The sequence below is a fragment of the Papaver somniferum genome, chromosome 2 (assembly GCF_003573695.1).
Source record: "Papaver somniferum cultivar HN1 chromosome 2, ASM357369v1, whole genome shotgun sequence".
Taxonomy (NCBI): domain Eukaryota; kingdom Viridiplantae; phylum Streptophyta; class Magnoliopsida; order Ranunculales; family Papaveraceae; genus Papaver; species Papaver somniferum.
This window is the reverse complement of record NC_039359.1, coordinates 163,476,317-163,485,649: the sequence shown is the minus strand read 5'-3', so window position 1 is coordinate 163,485,649 and position 9,333 is coordinate 163,476,317. Positions and strand designations below refer to the sequence as shown.

Here is a 9,333-nt window from a genome sequence, read left to right as displayed (position 1 = left end):
AAAGAAAATGATTTGTTTGTTGTTAGTAGGGCTGTTCATGGTCGGTTTTGGTTCGGTTTCTAGCCAAACCAAAACCGAAACCAATATTATTGGTTTCTAAAAATCTAAACCAAAACCGACCATTAACCATTGGTTCGGTTTCCAAACGGCTCCAGTTGGTTTCGGTTTGTCCCAGTGGTTTTTGGTTAACCAATAATTATGTCAAACCAAAAAAAAATACACAAATTTACAGATAAAAAAATTGTAGTTGCCGATAGTATTGGTTTACACAAACATACAGACAAAAAAAATAAATCAAGAATAGTTAAAGCTTACTCTAATTCTAGAGATCAAAAGAAGATATATAATATATCTTAATTTAGTTATTGACAAATAAAAAAGAAGGAAGACGGGAAGAAAAAAATCGAGTAGCAGCAGCTGTTGTTGGGGGTGGAGAATGGAGGTGGCTGAGAGAAGGAGAAAGAGAAAGAGGGAGAGTATCATAATGAAATATTAGATTTAGGGTTTCTATTTATCCTCTAAATCAATGGGTAGAATCTAATACTTTTAAATCGACGGTAGAAACTAAGTTTAAAAATTAATCGGTTCCCCAATGATTTTTGGTTCGGTTTTCAGGTCAAACCAAAACCAAACCAGTAATGTCGATTTTTCAACTTTTTTACCAAACCAATCCAAATCTAAATGGTTTGGTTCGGTTTCTTGCTTATTGGTCTGGTTCAGTCGGTTTCCAACTGTTAACCGATACCATGTTCGGCCCTAGTTGTTAGTGACAGAAATTTTGGTCTCGTTTTTTTTCTTCCAACTATACCCTTCCGTTTTTTCAATTTTTTTCATGGGCCATCGTAATAACGTACAGAGATGAAGGGTACGTCCGTAATCGCAAATAACTTTCTCTATTATTCTTACTCCTGAAACAAAATTGAACAGCACCAGTAATCGCCTTATCTCTCTTCATTCCTTTCTTCACCACCGAAATCAAAATCCATGTTCATCATCATCAATTTTCCCAATTTCCATACCTTAAACTTCGAATAATCTGTACTTAATTTCGAATTTAGGTTTCAGAGTTTTGATTTGATTAAACCACTTCAGAAACTATAACCCTAAATTGGAATTGGGTGAATATCACTTCATTAGTATCTCCACAAATACTTCCAGATTGGTTTGGTTATTAAACTCATCTTCTTCACTTCAGGTAACGTTTGATTAACTGTTTGTATTTTTGTAAATGCTTAATCGATGGAACCACCACCACCACCACCAACATCGTTCTCCGCCTTCTACACCCTAAATTAACTGTTTGTATTTTTCAATCATCAAACTCTAAAATAGAAATTGGGTATGGATTGAATTTGTTGAAATGATAGGATTGAATTGATTGAATTGGTTGAAATGATAGGATTGAATTGAATTGGTTGAAATGGTAAGATTGGATTGACTGAATTGGTTGGATTGAATTGATGGTAGGCTTTCATTGATTTAATTTTGTGAATATCTCCTGTTTGTGTAAATATCCAACTGAATAACTATGTACTTCATGTGTATGGTATGCTGGAGCTGCCAAAACAAAAATCCTTTGTACTTCATGTGTTTGTTGAATTTCCTGAACCGTCGGGTTCATTGTGCTCATTGTTAACTCCCTCCCTATACGTGTCAAGTGTTTGTCCAATTTCGTTATTTAGATTCCTGGCTTCTGCCATATAAGATTGAAATATTAGATTGGGGATGTTGATGTAGAATATTTGAGAGACAATTAGGTGGTTCTGTGTAACTAGAGATGATCTTAGGAATTCGATCCAATTATTGGGAATGACTACTTGAGTCATTTAAGTAAGCTAATTGATGACTTTTTCTATGTTTGTAGGTGATCCATTTTCCAGGAAGAAAAAGTTGTTGGCATGAGTATGAACACGAAAAGAGCTGAAAAGAAATCCACTAAGAACATGAAGAAGAGCTTAAAGTAACCTCGTTTAATTGGGAGGCTCTAAAAATAATTAGGGGCCCTGCATTACAGGACAAAAAGGTCATGAAATAGCAAATATGGGTTATCCCTTATCTTTTTTTTTGAAATGGCTAAACTATCTCTAAATGATTAGTTAAGTTAATTAGTTTGTTTAAGTTAAAATCTTTTCTTAAAACAAACTAAAATCAGATTTAAGAGTTAAAATTGGGGGAGGGGGGTGGGAGATAGTGTTTTTATGGGTTGGGAAGAAGAAGAAGAGTTTTTGTAGGAAAAATTAGGGTTTTTAGAAATGAGTGATTGTAGTGAAGGAAATGATGTTGGTGAAGCTTCAAATAATAAACATGATTGTGTTGAATGTGAGATTGTCTCAACTATTGGATGTTTGATGAAGAGATGTTAATAGAGGAAGCCGTGAATATTGGTACAAATGAAGGAACCAACCCTCAAAATGAGGAACCCCAAGCTCAAGATAATCAGGTAAACATCTTATACCCTTCGATTTGTGTGTTTGTTGCTCCAAGTGGTCAAATCATCCCCACTATGGAACAACTCAGTTTAAGGGTCGTCAGAGTCGAGGGGTGTATACCCAAACGACTCTGTGAGGTCGTCAATATATTGACACTACTAATAACGACTCAAACCTGCAACTTTTCCAGGTTATGAAAAATCGTTAGGGTAGTGTGATACAGATTGACGACCCTTTTTAGCTAGGTCACCCAGAGTCGTTATGTTTTTTGGTTAATACATGAACGACTCTAAAACCAAAACTCCATGTAAAATGTAACACTTAGGGTCGTCATACTTGTAGTCATACGGTCTGGATCAGACCAGGGACATACACAAAAAAGGAACATACACAAAAAAGGAACAAATCAGTTGAGTATTTCATGTTATCAGAACAAGGGTCATCACCTTATTCTTTAAAACAGAAACGACTGTAATAGAAAACATGACGACACTAACAAATAATATGACGACCTTATCAATATTTTGGACAGTGAGTATTTCTGTTTTGCAACTAGGGTCGTCAACTAAGAGTAACGACTCTAATCCAAACCATAAGAGTTCGATGACGACTCGAATATATATATTGACGACGCTTCTAATTTTTAACACAGAGAGACTGTTTTTAGCAGAATTAGGGTCGTCAATAGATTCGATTACAGAGGTAATAACCCAAATCTAAGGCAAAAAATTATAGTAGCAGAATTAGGGTCGTTAACTTAAACATCATATAGTTTAACGATTTTTCATAGAGTTAACATGCATATGAAGAATCGTTAGGGTTTAAGAAAATAAAGAGTAGCAACCCACTCACCGTAACTGAAAAAAATCGGTTCCAGACCTCAATTTCACAATCAAAGCTCAAGAAAAATCAAAACAGATGAGGGTCTTATTTCACCTACTTTCTAATCAGCGCCATTTCTTCTTCTAATTCTCTTCCCGGATTAAAGTTTTTCATATCGACGGGTCCTTACAACAATATATATATATATATATATATATATATATATATATATATATATATATATATATATATATATGTGTGTGTGTGTGTGTTTGTAAACAGGAGAAGAAATCTCTTGTTATGGAAACCCTATGAACTCATATGAAGAGGACATGGACGTTCGTGGACCGGTCACAGAAGAGGAAAGGAAAAAAAACCAACAAAAGAAAACACAATACTTGTTAATCATGGCTTAATAATTTAGAAATTTAGATCTCGAGATACGATCAGCGGGATCGAATAAAATTAACAAAAAAAACGCATAAAAAATACAACTATTCTTGAGACTCCCACATCATCATCCTTGCAACTCTCAGGATAGACATAAGGACGAAATTACCTGGAATCAGGTAAAGAAGTGAGAAGTATTCTCACTGTGAATTACGGGAGATGGGTTGTACAAATCTTTTGTGAGTTTGTATCGAGTATTACCCTTTTTCTATTAATTATAACTTATCCCAGCGGAATTAGTGATAAACCCTTTTAAAATTCCATCAGAGTGATTTTTCTGAGGACTAAGTCTAGGACCTCTAGAGATCGGTTCCATTGGAGAAGAGTTGAAGGATTTCCATCTTCTCGATTTAGACTTACCAGACTTGTTCTTATAAGTATAGGAAATGTGTTCATTAGTGGTACAAGAGTTTATACCATAAAGAGGAACTTTCAACCTGTGACGATTTCTTGAAGAGGGGTCATTCTTATAAGAATTCTGGTTTTCTGTAGGAAAGAAATTCACTGTAGAAGTCGTCGGACGATTTACTCCATTGACAGTAGAAAGAAGCAAATTATGAAGATGTGAGATTTTTTTCTTTCTAGCAAAACAATGAAAAGCATAGTGATTCCTTTTCCCACAGAAGGAACAACATCGTGGATTAGAAACATAATTGCCTTGACTCATAACCTTTTACGGCACATGCGAATTTTGCAAGTGATTCACAGTGGGTAGTTCCTTAAAGGGGATTTTCTTCACACTGGGTAACGCCTTTTGAGTATCAGAAGAAGGTGCAGAGGATGACTTTCTCATCAAAACAGAGTTTTCCCTTTTCAAGGTGTTACACTGTTCTTGGGCACATCGAAGAGAGGAAACAAGTTTCTCTTTTTCAACATGATGACTGTTTATTCTTGATGAATGAGCCTTGATTAAACGTTCTTCTCTAATTAAGTTTTCTCTAACAGTATCTTCAAGAAGACTAATCTTTTCACGTTGTAGAGTAGTTTCTTGAACCAATTTTTCGATATTGTTAGAGAAAGATTCAATATAGCAATAAAGTTTACTCTCTTTCAAGAGATTTCTCGAATTCATCAATGAGCTGATCATTGTTTTCTTCAAGAGTCTTGATTTTAGAATATTGAAAGTCAATGATATCGGCAGATTTTTTCAACGATCTAGTGAGTTCCGTTTCTGATTATGACATGATGTCAAATTACTTGTTTTTCCCTCGGGATCCGGAAGAATATGCTAAGGAGTTATCCTTTGAAGAAAACCCAAGATTTTTGGCATGATTAGAAACTTTGGAAGACATCTCTATGTATGTAATTTGTGAGATACTTCGTAGGTCCATAGAGATCAGATTGCTACAAACACAGACTTATGAGGTCTTAAATGTGTTTGCCTGCTCTGATATCAATTGAAAAAGCGGGGGTAAAACAACCACACCCAATATTTCGTTTAACGCACAACTTGTGATATTTCAATTATATAACAAAATATAATACCGAAAAGAAATAATACATACACCAGAATTTTGTTAACGAGGAAAACCGCAAATGCAGAAAAACCCCGGGACCTAGTCCAGCTTTGAACATCACATTGTATTAAGCCGCTACAGACACTAGCCTACTACCAATGAACTTCAGACTGGAATGTAGTTGAACCCTAATCAATCTCACACTGATTCAAGGTATAGTTGTGCTCCTTACGTCTATTGGAATAGATACTACACAATTGATTCCCTTAGTTGATCTCACCCATAACCAAGAGTTGCTACGACCCAAAGTCGAAGACTTGATAAACAAATCTGTCTCACACAGAAAAGTCTATTGGAATAGATAAATCTGTCTCCCACAGACCTATGAGTTTTGTTCCGTCTTTTGATAAATCAAGGTGCACAGGAACCAATTGATAAATCGTACTTAGATTCCCGAAGAACATACTAGTATTATCAATCGCCTCACAATAATCTTAATCGTATGGTAGCGAAACAAGATATTGTGGAATCACAAACGATGAGACGAAGATGTTTGTGACTATTTTTTATCTATCCTATCGGAGAATAAATCTCAAGCAAATATTAGAGAAGATAGTAATCAATACAATAGAAACAACAAGATCAGAACACGCAACTACAGAGAAAATAGTTGGGTCTGGCTTCACAATCCAAATGAAGTCTTCAAGTCGTTAACCTACATGATCTCGTGAAAAACCTAAGGTTAAAGTAAAATCAACTCTAGCTTATACAACTAGTATCACACAGGAGGTGTGGGGATTAGGTTTCCCAGTTGCTAGAGTTATCCTTTATATAGTTTTCAAATCAGGGTTTGCAATCTAAGTTACCTAGGTAACAAAGCATTCAATATTCACCGTTAGATGAAAACATGATTAAAGTCAAGCTAACATCTTTCAACCGTTATATAGAACTTAGCTTGTTATACACAAATGAAATGTACCCTCATTTAGGTTTATGTAACCGTACCTAAACGTGTACACCATGTTGGCTCAACAGTAATTAACCGAGGTTAGATATATGAACACTCTAATATCAACCTTATTCATCTTAACCATAACTAGTTCAATGACTCAAATGAAACTAGTTAAAGAGTTGTTAAATTGTTATAATTCTCATAGAAGTATACAAGAACACAATTAAAGCAAAATCGGTTTGATTCACTCGAATCAATTCATGAACATTATAGCCATGGTTTGCAAAGAATGCATTCCTTAATATATAAATGTATTAGTTCATGAACAAACCGATTTTAGAACTTTAACCACTCAAGTATGCAAACGGGTACGCATATTTAAGTAGCCGGTCTGAGTTTGGGTTCGCCAGTATGCGAACGAGTATGCATACCTTAGTACACTTTCAAAACCCAGCAGAAATTCCCGGACCTATACCTTACGCGAGTATGCGTACTTGGTACACGGAATTTCACAACTACAAATACGCATACGGGTATGCATAATCTAGTTCCGGTCATGGATCACATACATGCAAGGATGCATACTATGTTCATAACCCAATAGTTCTGAACTCTATTTCAATCATTGAAACTTTCTTAGTGGATGACAATAGCCGTTTTCACACACTATTTGCATCAAGGAAATTTTCAAGTTATTGAAATAATCATAACGAAACATTCCAAGTCTACACCAAATGATTGTATCACACAAACCATGTAAGATGTTACTCGGCGATTTTCACATGATAATCTTTTGACTTTCGTCAAGAATATAAGATAAACTTGGTTGAAGCAAAAGCTTACCAACACATATTTCGAGAAATATGTAAGTGAGTTAAACTCAGCTCGAAATCTCAAATGTGCATAATCGAAAACTATAAACAACTTTTGTCTCAATGTACGAAATAGAGTAGAAATAGACTTTCCAAGTGATAGATGAGTTTTAGTCTCCACATACCTTTTGTTGATGAAGTTCCACAAGCTCGCCTTAGTAGTTCTTTGTCTCCAATTGATGAACACCGTGAAGTCTAATGCTCAACTACACAATATATCCTAGTCTGAGACATCACTATAAGTAGACTAGAAATCAAGACTTATAGTTTTGATCATTAACATTGAAAAACAAGCTTGAAATAGCAACACTTGCGAGTTCGACCGAGCAGTGCTCTAGCATTGATAAGTACACTTGCACCATTTTCTCGGGGCTTACTCGTTGGTGGCCCGTATGCCTGAAAAGTGGATATCTATTACTAATCCATGGAATTCAGCTGAGAAAAACAGTGAATTGAAGTAATGAGATATTATGTTAAAAATATATTATTTTATTGGAATTCAATTGATGAATATTACACTGCAATTTATTAATGGATGGATCTATACTAGCAAGCAATCTGTCTAGGAGCATTATATTTATTCGAGAGTCGAGGTATGAGACAATAGAAGCATCATACTCGTTCTGAATGTTTATTCTGCATAGTCTGGGAACATTTGCGAGATCCTGAAGATGTTATTGCTCTAGACTAGTGGTCAATCCATCTAGGAGTTGTCCAATTATTCTCTATTCTTTACATAAGTGAATGCTGAAATTGTTCAGCATTGATGAAATATGCAAAATATTGAAAGCTCAGTTGAGAGGCTTTAATAATTGCATATTTATGAGTGCTCTAATAGTTTATACACTCTGTCAGAGGTGACCGTGACATGAGCTTTCACATCTAAATTCTAAAATATGAATTTCACATACTCGTCTGAAGCTAAGTCCAAAAATGCAAAACTATGTTTACGATTTTAGCCTTTGTCAAAAATCCACCATCAACAACATCTTACAGGTCAAATGCTTAACTAATATCTGATTTAAGGTTTTGTAATGTCTAAATACTTAATATACTCACAACGTAAGTATCGAGAATATTTACTTTATATTATTTTAGTGCACAGCTGAATAAGTTTTCACTTAAGCAGTCTGTAAAATTTTGAATCAGAAAATTTAAAGTCATATTATACACATCATCACATTGAGATACAAAAAACATGTACGTACTTTCACCAAATATACCACAAAAAGAGTTTGCATTCGTATGACAATCTTGATACAACTCATTCAAAACCTAGTAAAAGATGATTTGTCATTTGGTATACTTAAATAATACTAAATGCTTGAGTTTTCAAGAAAACCAAAAGATACATCCACACTGGACGGCTGTTGCACATATGTTGAGGGATGTGGATTGATTTGGAAGCAATAGAAAGTAATCCATCCTTATCAACCATTTGTTTAAGAAGAACAAGTCTAACAGTGAAATCCAAGCTTAGAAAAAATGTGGAATATCAAGTTTAATAGATTCCAAGTTGAGGTTTTCAACACTTTTCAAAGCCTTTCATAATTTCTTGGTAGAAAGCTTGGAAGTTATACTGAAATGTCATTCTAAAATATAACAAGGATTCTTTGAGTCATTCACTTTGGAGGTTAAGAATGGCAAGGGAATTAGGTTCTGGAAATACTAGTGGATGGGGAATTATTCTCTCAAAGAAAAATATCCAAGGCTTTTTAAGATAAGTATACAGAAGAAGATGGTTGTAGCTGATATTATGAACCTAATAAAACTCTACTATTCTCAAGAGAGATAAACCCCACTGAGCAAATAGATTTGCTGGAAATTAAGTTTGAGATAAGGAATGTGGTTTTAACTCTTAATGAAGATGATGTGATCGAAGGTGAAGGAACAACTAAAGATATATATTTAAAAATCTATCAGCAACGACTGAATACTGGATTGGTCATAATGCTATATAGGGTATTAAGCTTCCCCGAAGGTCAGGTTCATATTGTGGGCAGTTCTTAACGATTCTATACCAACCAGGGATATGTACAACATACAGGAGTGACTATTAGTTCAGGCTCTTGTTTGTTCTGTAATGTTGTATAGTCAATGGATTACCTATTCTTAACTTGTTAGAGCACTGCTCGGTCGAACTCGCAAGCGTTGCTATCTCAAGCTTGTTTGTCAAGTTTAGTTGCCAAAATTATAAGTCTTGATTTTTAGTCTACTAATAGCTAAGTCTCGGACTAGGATAGAAAGTGTAGTTGAGCTCTAGACTCCACGGTGTTCATCATGCAAAGACGAAGAACTACTCAAGGAACTGGTGGAACTTCATCGACAAAAATTTATGTAGAGACTTGAAC

General features: G+C 34.9%; 1 long non-coding RNA gene across 1 annotated transcript; it reads left to right on the top strand.

Annotated features, from left to right (window-relative positions):
* The first annotated feature begins 941 nt into the window (after positions 1 to 941).
* Positions 942 to 2,118, top strand: LOC113354226. Its single transcript, XR_003361736.1, has 2 exons — positions 942 to 1,195; positions 1,865 to 2,118. It is a non-coding gene; the product is annotated as an uncharacterized LOC113354226 (long non-coding RNA).
* Positions 2,119 to 9,333: the final 7,215 nt, after the last annotated feature.